Source organism: Labrus bergylta, chromosome 21, assembly GCF_963930695.1.
Source record: "Labrus bergylta chromosome 21, fLabBer1.1, whole genome shotgun sequence".
NCBI classification, from domain to species: Eukaryota; Metazoa; Chordata; class Actinopteri; order Labriformes; family Labridae; genus Labrus; species Labrus bergylta.
This window is the reverse complement of record NC_089215.1, coordinates 5,819,514-5,835,348: the sequence shown is the minus strand read 5'-3', so window position 1 is coordinate 5,835,348 and position 15,835 is coordinate 5,819,514. Positions and strand designations below refer to the sequence as shown.

The 15,835-nt window shown below is 39.5% G+C and overlaps 1 protein-coding gene across 1 annotated transcript in view; it reads right to left on the bottom strand.

Annotated features, from left to right (window-relative positions):
• Positions 1 to 15,835, bottom strand: part of kif19 (kinesin family member 19) — a 37,138-nt gene that overhangs the window by 13,062 nt on the left and 8,241 nt on the right. The gene's annotated exons all lie outside the window — the stretch shown is intronic.

The following is a 15,835-nucleotide window of genomic DNA, read 5'->3' as shown; positions in this document are numbered from 1 at the left end:
GCAGGAAAAATCCAAACACAAGAAAAAGTTTTCGGTATCAGCTCAGAAAAATATGGAGTCAGTTATAAACTTGTGGCTGGTTGAACACTGCAGAGACTTTTATTTTGAAGTGAACAAACGGCACTGAAGCGTTTTTAGAACTCGTTAGTGCCCACCTCAAACACAATTTTGAAAAAAAGTCTCTTAAGGCGCGATGGGTTGTGCAATTGCATCCTGGTGTTTTTATCTTTTTCTTATCTTAACCTCTTATTTATGTTTTTTCAATGCAGACCTGGTGGAATATGGATAATGTGTAATATATGTTGTTTGTGGTTTATGTGCTTCTATGTTTATTATGTGGACAGTTGTTTGTCTCTACTGCTCTTATTTATTGACTCTGAGGAGATAGATTTACGAGTGCAGCACGACGAAGTCAAACAGATATTTAAAGAAGTTGATACTTTAATGTATCGGTCTCTAAATACCTGTTTACAAGCGTTTACACAATTACTATGAATGCAGGTCACATGATCTGAATCAGGTTAGTGGGGCGACAAGTTCTGTTCATTCATCTTATCGCTCCAAGTACTTAATTAGATACTGTGACAAAACACTCGAGATCAGCCTCACTGCACACTTTTGTAATCTTATTTGTGTGTTTATTTCCCCACTAGAATAAAAGATACTTCCTGTGGGAGCACTGGGATGCATCATCAGTCATGTTTCCTGGGTTCATTGGGTGTTTTGGGGTGTATGGTGTATAAATTAAGTATGTGGCTGAAATCTTACTTTTACCAATTATTACTCAGTAAGCTGTCTGGGAAACACACAACTACCTTACAGCCCAAACATTAAATAGTGAATTCCACAGCGAAGAAAAACATGAAAAACAAGCGATTCTTTGCACAATTTTGGTAAAAACAAATGTATCAAATACATTTTCTACTTTCATGTTATGTTTTACCTTCCACAATCATCATCCATAAGCTTAAAAAAAAGGAAAAAGTCAATGAAAGATGACTCTTAAAGTGCACACCAGACCGTCCTTGAGACAAGAACAGCACCGGCACAATTCATGTTTGAATGCTAATGTGAATCTACACCAGCCATCCACCATACTGTAAACATTCCTTATAGAAAAGAGTGAGCGAACCAACAGCCCACAATTCAAGGACATTCACACTGTGGCATCTGGAGAAGAGACTAAGAAGAAGCATGTAGTGAAAATGTCTGAGCAGTTAAACTCTTTGTATGTGGAAACACTGAGGGCTGAGATGACAAAGCTTCCCTGACAATCATCGATAAATTACAGCTCTCTCAGAGGAACATTTCAGGGACAAATTTTGAACGGACTGACATCAGAGGAAAGTATTATAATTGTGTTGACAAATGGCTTAATCAGAGTGGGTGAAAGCGGCTTGACAGGCTGTCAATCACTACAGGAAAATTAGTCACATAACAGAGTTGTGGGTTTACTTTTTCTTGCTAAGCATTTGACAGAAAATTACAAAAAAAAAAGTACAAAAAGAAACAAAACAGAAAAAGGAAAATGAGACAAATAAACATTCAATCCACGTCTTAAAACCAGTCCTACTTCTAGACAGAAACGGAGGGTTTGCAGATTGGTTACAGACTTCACAATTCCTTTTTGAGATAGTTCAAAACTTCCAAAAGTTTTTTTTTTCTTCCAATATTCTCAATTGGACAAGTTTAAGGCATTTATGTTTTTCAGTAAAACCATAACTTTTACTATGTAGTATTGAAAGTATCTAGAATACATACATAGAAAGTAAACTTACTGATAACATGACACTGATAGATACGGTATTTGATTCTAGCTCAGATTAAAAAGCAATTTCTTTGTCATCGTGTATACATTCAACACATTACAAAATATTGCTTCCTTGCAAGGCTTCCTCTATTTAAGGCATGTCATATCATTATTTAAAAAATGAGTTTTTCTGTGTCAAGCAGGCCCAGGTTGATTTCCTCATTGAAAATGAAGCTCCAATCCGAAAAGAAAACGATTACTTGGCTGAATATGACAGAAAAAGTCTTTATCATTGGCAAAATATCGCAAAGTTATGGCCTAAAATCAACACGTGGCTGACGGATGGGAGAACCCTGAGGTTTACATCAGATTGGACTCTACAGAAGCTTTGTTTTGGTTGTACCAAGTTCCTCCGCTGATCAGCACCGTTCAGAGCTGTGCCTGGAGAGTCCTCTGAGGCCTGAAACACTGAAGCCCCCGGCTCGTTTGATGACCCCCTCAACCAGTGAGCCGCTCACTTTGAAGCCTCTCAATTGAAATTCAAGAGAGCAGAAAGGAGGGAGGGGGAAATAAGAGAGACTGCAGAGATACTGTTAATGCAACATGTTTGTTCTTTCGTGTTAATGTGTCTGTTTTTATAAGGATTTAATCTTTGCATGCATGTTGAAGACGAGGAGCGTAGTAGCGCAGCACTCGATGCACTTTTCTATGCGCACCCCCCCTCCCATCCTCTTAACTTCCTGCTTCTCCTCTAACCCTGCATGCCTTCCAGCTTCGGTGACGTGCGACTTCTGATCGCATTTCACAGGAAAGATATTGTGAACAACCGGTTCCTTCTCTTTCTATCAGCAGCACTTGAGGTCAGAGCCACTTAAGCCACTTACACTCGGCCGTTCTATCGACCTTCAGCAACAAAAGGAGTCAGGAGAATCAGTTTGTCAAGAAGAAGCAAAGAGACAGAGTGATGTGCAAACCAATCCAAGAGTTTGTAGGCTCGCTCTGTCATGTGTGTTCTGCTATCGTCATTGTCACCTCTTACAGTGCATTTGAATTCATTTTTAAATGTCGGTATATATTTTGCTTTTATCCGTGTTATATGTGAACAAACTCCTTCAAGCTGTTCATCCCTTGGGCAAACATGGTCAGTGTATTGAGAAAACCTAAACAATGAGAAGCCTTTTAAATATATTGGTTAGACAAAAGCTCAAATTCACACCATGAAACACAAAGTTACCTTATCGTTCAAATTTCCCATATTGGATAAAAGGACAGGCTGGAGTAAGGTTTAGGTGTCTCCATTAATCTATCCAATTTAACTACAAACATACTAAAATGTTCTTGTATCTTTCAACCTTGTTAGCCACTGTTCTTCTAAATTCTGACACAAGTAAGGAACACAGCAACAAGTATACCAACAGAAGTAATGGTAAATAATGAAGACACAGAAACAAGCACTGAAAAGGTAGAGCTCAGGTTTTTGTTGATATGTTAAAAAAGGCTTTTATATCAGATTCTAGTTCTGTATCAACACAGCAGAGAGATCATGATATGTATATATGCCTAATAAATACATCTGGACCCACTATAATAAAGCAGTATGTGTCTTAACTGCTGCCTTATGACTGAACTAACAGAAGCCCTGATAGGAAGTATCAACCTTCATCTGTTAAGCAGAAACTGTTCTCTGAGCAGTTTGAGTAAAACTCTGTTACCACCTCGTGGTAATAACAGATAATCTACATGATGTCTAATATTGTGTTTCAGTGAAGCAGACATTTTTATTTCTGTGTTTTATTTGTCAGACTGTGTTAGTAATATGAAGCTATTGGATTACGGTTCAAGGTAAAGACGGTGTATGAACCTAGACGGCCATCAATTCAATATTTGATGTTGACTTTGTCCAAGGACTTCATACACATCAATACAAGCAGAGCTGGAATCAACAGAGAAGTAGAGACTTGTGATTTCTACATACCATCCAACTGTGCCTGTGAATCATGCAAAATGACTTGGTGGTCGTTTTTCTTTTTATTAATATGTCAGTGTCATATAGGACAGTAATTTGATGTAGAAAATACTCTTTATGAAAGGCTAAACCAGATAGATAATTAAGTAAGTGTGAACATCACTTGCTGCTACAGTCATACTGTTTGCGTGTGTTAATTGTGTTCCTAAAGAAAGCTGATGAGCCTGCAACACTACTCTTACATAATTGCATGTACTGTATAGTAGGTATCAAATAGTGCATGCATCCATGCACGGTTTTGTTCGTGTGAATGCACTTGGGAAAATCATTAAGGCTCGGGGGTGTTGATAACACCTCTTGTCCCATCTGTCATCTGTGTTTCTTCAGTTACAGTATGAACGTCCACACCCAGCAGCTGCTGCTTGAGGAGATTCTCTACCTCTAATTTTCTTAAAGTCTCCTGATAAGACTGTACGCTGCTGGCTCTAATGACAGCACACCGTGTTGATGTCTGGGCATGAGCCTTGGCAAGTGTTTGGATGCCAGTAATGGAGTACAGGTAAACCTCCTGACCCCACACTGTGCCAACATGGACTGTCCACTGTCTGTCTAAGTTAATTAAGAGTTCAGGTCAGTCTGAGCTGTAACGTGTTGATGTTTACTGTACAAAACAGGTCAAGGAGCATTTGGCAGTCTCATGGAAACCATTAAATCTCCCACACACCCTCTCTTCCAACAGTTGCGTGGAAACATATAGTCACATACATAGCAACTAAGAAAGCAGCGTTTCATGTCCTCTGCAACAAGTAAGTCTGTGCAGGCAGGGTGGCAGGAGGCATGACTGACCACACAAACTGAGGCCAGACTCCCACACAGCGTGCTGTGACAAAAGCATGAAAAACATTTAAGCAGCGACAACGCTCTTGATCTATACGTATACGTCGATGATAGCATGGTTTTATTCTTAAACACTGGTAAGACACGCATTGACTTTATTTACTTCAGAGTTCACACAAAGCATTTCAATATCCAAAGTACATCAGTTGTCAATAGAACTGCTTCGATAATTTGAAAGAAAATATTAACATTTTTCTTTTGATTAATTGGTTCACTTAGTTTTCGAGCAAAATTGCAAAAAAAAAAAAAGAAACAATTTTTTTTTTTTTTTAGTAGGTCCTAGATTTAGAGAATCTGTTGTTTTTAGCCTGTGTGAATGTAAATATACTCGACTAATGGTTTAACCCGGCAGCTAAGATCAAAAAAATCAGAAAATGTTTTTGATAGTAGTTCTACTGCCTCAGTTATCTTTCAAGCAAAAATGCCAAAAATGTTCACAGTTTCTAAAGTTTTGGAGAACTTGCTCATGTCTTTGACATCGTAGGACATTTATTATCTCTGGAATTTGGACCTTTGGTTGTTGACATTTTTTAAGACATTTTCTTGTATCATCTTGGGCTCTTGTCCTTTTTTAGTTGATTTGAATTCTAATCTAGACTAAACATGTAGACAGTAAAAATCTACACAATAGCTGATGGATTCACCCCTCTTATGTGCTTTACCTGAATCATGAATTAACTTGGCTGTGAGTCACAGCAACAACTCTACCAACACAAGTGGCACAAAACAGCAACCAAACAAAACCTGATAAGATTAATAAGAATAAGCGACTGCTTCTGCTTGGCTGTTTATAAAACAGTAGTGGGTAAGCCGTTACTATGCCAATGATGATTAATAACTGGAACACTGGCTTCAAAGACTCTGACTCACTCTTTTATCAGTGTATCTGTGCAGACTCTTCTTGAATATGGCCCTACATTCAATGGTAAACCTCAGATGTTAAAAGTCAGCAGGAAGACAATAGATTGATCGATAATGATGTGACTTAGCGTGAGTTTCAGACGAGTCCTCGGCATCATGTTGTTAATTCTATCTGACCTTTAGCTTCAATATCTGCTGTGCTATAAGAAAAGGAGTAGCTGGTTCACTGGTTCCTCTCCTGATCCCCCTGCGATCTGGAGGGATTAAGATATGAGTAGACAAAGAGCTCTGTAAACTATAGTCCACTTCAAAAACACATCATGCGTTAAACAATGTCACAGTCTAATTTTCCACTGGTGTCCATTGGGTCTTGTTGATCTTTCAACTGGAACCAATCAGTTAGTTTTTTAATTCATGTCAATTTTGAAACAAGCTGGACAGAAGCCCAAGAAGAACAACACGGGGTGAAAAGGAAAGCAATTTCCTGGTCGACAGCGCCTGTAAACATGGTGTCATTTTTAGCGCTTTTAATCATGCTGTCCTCTTTCACAATGGACACAACAAGCGATCGTCACTTTTCAGTTGGCTACGGGGCTCGAACCTATTCAACTTGACTCCTGGTGGCTGACAAAACAAACTGCCTCAGTGTGAATTTACACACTGCGTCTGTGAAAAAAAGGAGCCTCCTAAAATATTAATATCTGCACAAGGATCAGCCAAAGTCAAAACAACAGCTTGCTTATGCAGTGACATGAAACCAATTAGCATGATGGAGTTATCTAAACGCCATAAAAATCAGCAGGGTGTGATGGAGCACCATTGACCGCCACCTCCTTTGGCTGATGGGTTTTCTCATCAACAGGACCTGCTGGGGTGGTCGTTAAAGCAGCGGGGTTGTCTCGGTTGGCCATCTCGCTGATTATGGCGCCGCTAGCTCCCACCGTGGATCCATAATTCAAAGCCTGGATGTGGTTCTGTTTCACAAGCCAGGCCTGCCCTGTTTGGATCGGGCTGACTCGCTCCACTTCAGTGTGCCAAGTGACAAACGCTGCCAAGATGGGCAACAAAAGTCAGCAGTCCTGTAGAAATCAACTGCTTTTAGAGGTGGTGGTTTCATTTCACCTGAATAGTGGCTCATATATAAGCAATAAAATTACAAAAAATAACAATTAGACATGCTTCCGTTCATTTTCATAATCTTATACTGTAAAGGCTCTACTTTTCACCTCTCACACTGGAGGAAAAAGTAGGTGTTATCTTGTCTCAAAAGGAAGCGTTAAGACTGAAAGAGAATCTTGAATAAAGATCTTTCTTTTAAATTCAATCACAAATGGGCTCTGAATCAGAGGGATAGGGTCACTACCAACTAAAAATCCTTGCAAAACTTTGTAACTGTAAGTGACAAAAATAGAAATAGTCACTTGAAAACAGAATGAGCAGCAGCTACAAGCTAAAAAAGAAACTTAAACCGAAGAGATTGTCCTTTATTTTTTTTAAATGAAAAACTTGAATGTGGACTCAGCTCAGAGTGATAAGAGTCACACACTGGAAACATATCTTGTAAAACATTTTAAGTGTAATGAACAAAAAGATAAATTAAGTCCATAAATAGAGCCACAGCTAAATAGAAAGACTGAAAAAGAAGCGATGATCCTTTTTTTTTAACACAAACAGGCACACGGGGTCTGAATCAGAGCGATAGGGTCGAAGCACGTCACAGCACATGCACACACTGGTGTCACGTTTTATTGCTTACGTTTGTGTCCCGTCTTTATTGCTCTATAGTTTCAAAGGTCAAAAGGTGATCGAGTACCTAGGGTTGACCACACATGCATTGGAGAGATTAGGAGCACAGCTTTTATATCTTAGTGTCAAATCTAGATTGCATGTCATTCAACGAATATTGTTTTTCTCAGTCACCATCCTCACTCCAGGCTTCACGTGACATTTGTTGTTTCCATGGAGACGTGCCTCCATTCATTTTCAAATGCTTTGTGAATGAATGTGCCACTGAGGATATCCACCAAGGATTCATTAAGAATGTAAAATAATGATCATAAAACATAATGACCATTTTTTTAAGAAACCTCTGCCTTGATCTTAATTTGTATGAAAGTAAATCTGGATATTGGTGATTTGTTATTGGATGAAGAAGCACTTAACAAATATAAATTTATCTTTGGGCAAACGAGTGAACCGAAATTCCTCTACATTTTGTGTTCCTTTATTTTTTAAAGCTATCCTTGGGACTGTGTCTTGGGGAGGAGAATGTCCTTTCTTATTGTCCAGAACACCAATTTGGTCCTTACTGAAATATCTCAACAAGCATTGAAAGGATTTCCACTAAATTTGTCGCAGACTTTCATGGTCCTCGGTTGAATCCTCCTGAATTGAAGTGTACCCTGATCTTCTCTTAGCATCAAGAAGTCGACAGGTGAGCTTTATATTGAAAGCCTCAACAACAACTAGATGACTGCCATCCAATATGTCATGTCCTCCTTGAGATGAGTTGTAATAACCGTCAGATTACTGTACTATACATGATTTAAAAGAACTTCAGCATCGTCACAATGAGCCAGTTGGCATAATAATTGTAGCATTTAGCCCAAGTTATAGCAGAGCAGCTACCATGGCTATAGGTTGTAGAGATGCAACAAATCTTAATATAATATTGAATCGTCGTCTGATTGTTTTGTGTCATCCCTAATAGACTGCATGTCTTCTAAATAACCTGTTTTCCGGTAAACTGACGAACAAATAAGAAATGATACCAAGCACAATAATAATATGTAAACATGTAAAAACAAACATAGGATAGTAATGCATAATCAATAATAAGTATTCATCAAACAGTTAATCCATTATATGATTTTTGTGGCTGAACAGAAGACAGCAAATAAAGCTCAACGTCAGACAAAAATATCCTCTTACCGTATGGTCGACATGTACTGCAGTGAATTATATCAACGACTCAACAATATGTTAAGAGTCTAAAGATGAGGACCACCTACACCCGGCCTTGAATACTCTCTTTTCATTTTTCTGCAAACTTTTATCTCTAATGTAACAATCAACCTCAAAGGATCCATACAATTACAGTAGAGTGTGTAAGTGTTTGTGTGTAAAAAAAATAATAAAACAGCTTGGCTCTCTTCCCTTATCTTTAGGTTGCACACTGAGAGACGTTTAACAATGACATCAGTGTGTCGCGTCGGGAATGAAGCAAAGAACAAAGTATCAAGATCACTAAAAGAAAGCAATCAGGTCCCAGCCCTGACCTTTACGAGGCGACCTTTCAAGCTGCTCTTTCAGAAACGCAACTGAAGCTTTGGAAAAAACCAACGGGCACAATTGAGTCTGGTTATCTGATAGAAAACCTCAGAGCTGCCCTCTCTGCACCCCAACAATGCTACTGTAGATCCCCTTTCAGGGACTCTGGATGATCGCAGGTGTGTGTGTTGGATCACAGTGTACTTGATACAGGGTGCTTGATGGCAAGGCCTGCTCTTCATTTGATGTTACATAAGACGTCTGGCTGAATTGAACATCTATACAGTGAGACGAGGGTGGCTGTAATTCCGACTCCGACACCCATTGGAGCACCTGCAGGCCAAAGCACCTGTTGGTCCTTGCAATAGGAATCCTAGTCTAGTACGCAATGCAACAAGAGATCTTGAAACGTCTCTTGATGAGACCTTAAAAGATCAAAGATCGTTCTTTCTACCACCTACCACTTTTTTTTTTTTTTTTTTTTATCTCTAAGCTAATTTTCTTCACAATTTTAGCTTTTAGAACATACAGCAGCACAGATGTATATTGTTGAACAGCAAAGGCACAGATGGTTACAAATGATAAGGGGAACAATACAGCAATTTGTCATCCATGAAAGCAAGTCATTGAAGCTCCAGATCTCAGTAAAGATGTGGAGGGACTACAACACCGATATAAAGCTGCTATTATTACCCTTGTCATAAGACTGCAAAAAATATTTCAACGTCAAAGTGCTAGATTTTACACATTTTAATCAGACACTAAAACTAAAACTTTACTGTCTTTTTGTGTTTAAAATTCTCGTGGTATTATTCAAATGTTTTGTTTCTGAGATATTCAGCAAAGTAGGCAATGTGGATGTCAAAATGTTCAATAGTTTGATATTTTTAGATACCACAAGTTTTAAACGATACAATCTGTGTAATTTCACTGACCAATAGTATCGAACAGTACGCTTTATAGCTAAAGAAAACAGATGTTCAGTCATAACATTTACCAAAAGCTGCCATGAGTGAAGAAGAGAAAGCACTGTCTAGTTTGCAAAACTATGTTGGCTACATATTTGTGCAAAGTAGGAAGTGCGTGTGATCTGCTTGTAATGTTTTTGCAATTTATAAGAAGAAAGGATCAAATAACACCTGCCGAGGTCTTTTATTTTTGTTGCAGTTCTCTAAAAACTGTACTAGTCTATATCTAAGTTTAAAATTCTGTGATAACCCTATGGTGCCCCAGACAGCACCAAATGTAACAAATGTAATCAGGTCTAATACCAGCAAAGCTATTACTTATCCACTTGGCACTATCATCATCCACAAAGATCCAAGAGTAGATCAACATGCAGGGAAGCTGGATGCCAGAGGGCTGTTAAAGGTCAGGGGTAGCCTGGAGGCCAGAGGCCAGAGGCCCAGTACTACACACAAAAAGAGGACAGGCACCAATTACCCGGACAACAACACAATTTAAGGAATCAGCCGTATGTACTCTGTGGATGAACAGCTACGGGCCCGGTGTTTGGGTGCCAGAGGAACAACTTAAGAGTTCAGAGAAGTTTTCCATCTGTGTCTTTGGCATAAAAAATGAGGACAAAGAAGGAAATCTCAGGATTAAAATCAGGTCAAATGGTAAGTTGATGAGAAGCCTGAATTGTTCTGACCCATATCTTTTGGTTTCTGCTTCAAAACTAAGCCCAAAATGTAAATTATCATTTTAAAATGTCTTATCCCATGTAGGTAGTGATAATTCTATAATATTAAGGCAGTTACTCAAGAACATAGGCTTAAAGAAACCGCTTACTTTGTAGCCTCCTGTAGTTGCAGCTGTAGTTAAAGCGGGACCACCGTGATATTCACATAATGGCTGAATGCTGGTTTTATGAAGAACAAACAATCTAGGAAATGAATGATTATGTCAACTTAAAGCTCCTGTGAGGAAGCCTAACTTTGTTGATTTTCATGTTGCCCCCTGTGGCCGAAGCAGTATCTCTAATCTTTTACTGATCTTGTCCTGTACACGTCTAAGAAGTATTTTCTGATAATAATAAAAAAGTCTCCTCCTGCTCTCTTCCAAGAGAGAAATATATATCACTCAATGTGGATCTTTGCTGTGAAAAACGTCAACACCTAGCCGGTGGAACTTGTTAAAAACATTAAAAACTACTGAATTGAAATAAATCTTGTTGCTGAAGGGCATCCCCCCCCCCTTTTTAGGCCAAATAAAGCCCTCAATGTTAATTATAACCAGTTTCATAACATGCTAATGACTTCCTGTAGGAGCTTTAAAGAATAATTTTTTACTTAATTTCAATCTTTTGCGAGAATCGGCGAATAATGAAGCTCTTCTACTCTTTGAGTCATTCTTAATTCTTAAGTTATTACAACAGAGCAAGAACATGTTTTTGGATTTTTAAACCATGCATAAAAAATGGGTTGAGATGAATCATCAATATTAGATTCACTTTTTTCACACATATTTTCCTCTTTTTAAAAGAGAACAGACTGTCCTGTACTAACCCAGTTCTAGTACTTGTGAGCCGACCTAGAATCTCCTCTTTTGTTGTTCATTCCCCACTGTGTTGATCGTGCATTGACACATTATTATTAAGATTGGCTGAATCATCACAAGCTGTGCAAGGGTCCATTTCCTTTTGTGTCAAGTTACCTTCACACCCACGCTTACCTGTAATGATGACAGCCGTAATAGCAGCTATTTCAAGCGTTTTTCATCCGTTTTGCTTTCATCAGATATGACAGGGCGGGAGATGTCCCTCATGTGAAACAGGGAAGCAGCCATTAGTGTTTTTCAAGTAGTCATCTGTGAAATGAAAATACACTGACTCTACTCTGGTTTTAAGATGAAAGATGTGGTGTAAACTGTTTCAGATGAACAGACTCCAGGTAAAACTACGATCTTCATACTGACACATGTCTTTGTTTTACATCAGACAGTTTTGAGTTAAATAACATTTCCAGATGTAAAAAAAAAAATGTCTATCTGAGCCCTCTGTCTCTGATAAGGTTGGGTAAGATGACAAAGTTCCAGCTTTAACTGGTGCTGTCATTTCCTTTAAAGGCAGTCTCCAGGGCGAGCCTTAGCAGACAAACAACATGTTGGGACTGGGGTATTACGCTGAGGACGTCCTTGGAGACTTCTTCCCTCTACAGTGGAGGACATATGGGAGATGTTTTCTGTGTGAAGGACGACCTACAAATTGCTCTGTCCTCACTGAGGTCTGTCCTCGGTGCTGTTGTAGTTTGAAAGGTTGAATCATCACAGAAACACACAATCTGGACAGCAACAGGCACAAACCAATAGTTATCTAACCTCTGAATTTAGCCAGGTCTTTTCCTCTTTTCTCTCTGTCCTGAATTTCCCCCCGACCCTCGTTTATCCACCTGTTGCTCTTCTAGCTCGCCACACTCCCACATTCCCCCCCGCCCTTCATATCTCAGTGAAGAAGAAAAATGCTTGGCTTTTGACCTGGACTTTGGCTGCTGCGGGAATAAACTCTTCACCGTCTAGCTACGTTACATGTCAGTACTGTATATCCTGCCAAGAGCCAATTAAGACTACACATCGATGGCCCTCGACTGCCCGGTACTTCCTGCTTGTGTAAGAGGTATTAGGTAGCCACAGAGCAAGCGGGAACATTGTACTCCTGATTGTATTACACAAAACACACATACACAGACAAATGCTACTAATTAGCATATAATCATAATACAACTTTGAAGAACAAGGACAAGAAGAGGTTCACTTTTTCTACATAGAGCATTTTTTCAAACGGCAACACAACAACTGAAACCCACACAACAGAAAAAACACAGAAGAGAAAAGAAAGGAGGGGGATGAAAGATAAGGACTTTAAAAGAAGCTACATAAAATATAATAAAGCATTTAAAGAAAAAAAACTTCTAAATATGAGCAAAAAGTGTTGATCTGATAACTATACCAGTGTCGGTATGGATACAGCTTAACATGAAGTATCTGGTATCAGCAAGTATGCCAGTGAATGTACTGTTTCAATACTATGACCAATTAGCCAAAAACAAATATCTTCCAGTTTCTGGTAACACAGGTGTGACTATAATAACATTAAAGGAGGCAGGTTGTGTGCACATTATGTCGGTACAGGGGAATTAAATGAACAGCACCCTGCACACTTACTCAATGCCACAAACTGTTCAAAAGTGGAAACATTTCAACCCACTGGTCTCGGTCAAGTGAGATCTTAACTGTCAGGGTTTGCAAAGTCCTGTGCTGGCACAGAGCGTAACGTTAGGAAAAAGTGAGTGAAATGTCAGCTATCAGGGTTTTTCATACGAGGATATAGGCAAAAAGAGTCAAAACACTGAAAGCAATATGAAGCAATTCTGAGGTAGCTTCTTCCTTTCATGACTCGGAATCCTCCACATCATGTTGAGAACAATGGAAACCTGCTACTTTATGACTTTTATGATGCAACAGCTGGATTGCATAATAATATTTTTCAATCAAATTGCTTAATGAACTCATTGTGATTCCTCGATGCTCCTCTCAGAACAGGCCTCACAGGACAGGCCTCACAGAACACCCTGAGTGGTTCGTCTAGGGAAACGTGTGTTTACTCGAGAACTCCAATCTGTTTAGAAGAACAAACTGCCGGCCTCTTTAGCATCTAGTCTCCTTCAGAGGCCCTTTACGGCGAGCTGCCACGCCCTACCCTCCTCTCATTGAGATTAGGAGTGGGAGAGGAGGGCAGTGGGGATGGAGAGGGATCACATACAAACATGAAAAGACTGACCCACAATAGCCCTCGTTGTAAAAGAGGCTTGTGAGAAGGAGGGAGGAAGGGAGGGAGGGAGGGAGGAGGAATCAGAGAGAGTGATACTCAGAAGCCGTGAAGGAGAAGTGAAGTTGAAGTTAAACGAAGAAAGCAAAGATTATCCACTCCCAGGGGTCAGACGGTCCTATTTGCGTTGACATATTAACCTAGCTTTGCAAAAGTAGGTCTACCTTTCTGTTTGTGCGGCCTAAAATAAACTCCTGAATGCTTCTCGGCCATGTTTGTGTCTGTCTGCTGTGCTGCTGTTGTTGCCTCAGGTTCAGATCTCGCTCTTGACTCTGTATCCATGGGGAGTTAAATCTTCACAGCCAAAAAAAAAAAAGACATGACTGTTTGTAGATCTTGTCCGCCCTCTTGTCTAACTGGAGAGCTGTTTAAACACAGCCTCGTAAAAAACAACTCTGGATGGACAAAGTGTGCTCTTTCTAGGCTCCACCTCAAGATTTTCAACTTGTCCCTTATTCTAATGTGATAATGTGTTTGAGGGTTTGAGGCTTGTATTATTTCTGATGCATGTATTTGTCCCAAAAATATGCTGTTTAGTAGAGCCCGACCGATTAATTGGCCAGCCCATAGTATCAGCTGATATTTGCATATCCAGTGACTAACAATATTGGCTATTTTTTTTAGCAGATATGCAGCGATATTACCAGATTTATTCACCAGTCAAATAGCATTTCATTGGAGTTTCATTGTACTACACTAGCAGTTCTCTTTCTGGCTGTCATCGGCAGAGTGTGTTATATGGATTACAACAATATTATCACCCTCCTCAACATGATCAATTTGATTTTGTATATCTATATCTATCTATCTCTACAGTTTGAAGGTCGATGTAAGACAGATATCGGCTGATATGTCGGTACGGGCCCCAGAAATCCCATATCGGTCTGGCCCTATTGTTTAGCTAAAGAAAACAGGTTGATGGAAATAAGCCATCATGGCTCATGATCACAGCTACCTGAACTACTTTTAGTAATTCATGCCTGGAATCAGTTAAAAATGTAATGTCACTTTTTCCACTGCTTTTTAAACCTTAAACATATATATTTGTTTTGTAAGATCAAGAAAACATGTGTGATTTTGATGAAAAAAGAAACACCCATTCTGTTATTGATCAATACCAGGATGTCTGCTTGAAGTAGTCACATCGGAAATTGCCTCTACGTAAATACAGTAATTGCCCAAAATTGTTCAAAAAATGCCATTTCAAATGAGTGAATGTAATTTTGTATTGACAGAAGTTCAAACCTTGATTTAAATGACGTGGAAGTACAGCACAGTCCTCGATCATAATAGTGTGTTTTCCTGGGGGAGGTGGAGTTGCTGATTCAAGCTTACTAACATGCAGTCTCTGAGGTGAGGCCAATTTCAACCTCCTTTCACTGGCAGAGCACTGTGGAGGGCAGTGGAAACCCTACACTGAGCCCTTGAGGTGAGCTGCTTTGTAGTCCACAAAGACAGAAAATTTGCCCGTTCATGGCACACTGTGATCAAGTAGACTTGTACTTGGACCGAGCTGAATGCAGCGTATTGTTTGAAAAAGACTCGACCTTTAGAAAGGAACCAAGAGGCAGAATGCTACATCTTTGTTTGCACAGTGGTTGACATTTTCCGTCTCTGGGTCAGACTGACCCACCTGGCTCAGAGGTTGGTCTTTTTAAGGTAAAAACATAAATGAATACACTTCAGGAAACACAATTTGTTAAAGTCTCTGCTAGTTTTGTTACGAAGAAGAGCTTTTAAGCCCTCCATTATCAGCACACAACAGAAGCTTTCTCTGCAAAAGATGACCATGAAGTGCCTTCTTCACACCTTTTTGTGATACATTTATTGCCACTTTGAAAAAGCAGGCCACCCTACATTGCAGCGGCAAGCCTGCCAACAATCGAGCCGAACAACTGTTCCATCAAAGAGCGTGTTTGTAATAACCAATTCATCTGCCGACATGATAAAAAGAGAACTACCAAAAGAGGCCTCCTTGCCCTGCTGGTTTTCCCTTTTCCCTCCATAGCGCTGAGGAAGAGGAGGTAAAAAAACACACACTAAAATAACAAACAATGGCCCTGACCTTGTCTAGGTGTCTCTATGGAGACGAGGTCTCACTATAAAGCATTCCCCACTGTGTGCTGTTGACAGACCAGCCCCGTCGGAGACATGCGCAACAAGTTGTAAGGACTGAGTGAGACACTTCCTGCAGCTTATAAACACATTTCTACTTACAAAACACTACAATAAAAACATCCTTCATTACTCCACTGACTGAGTC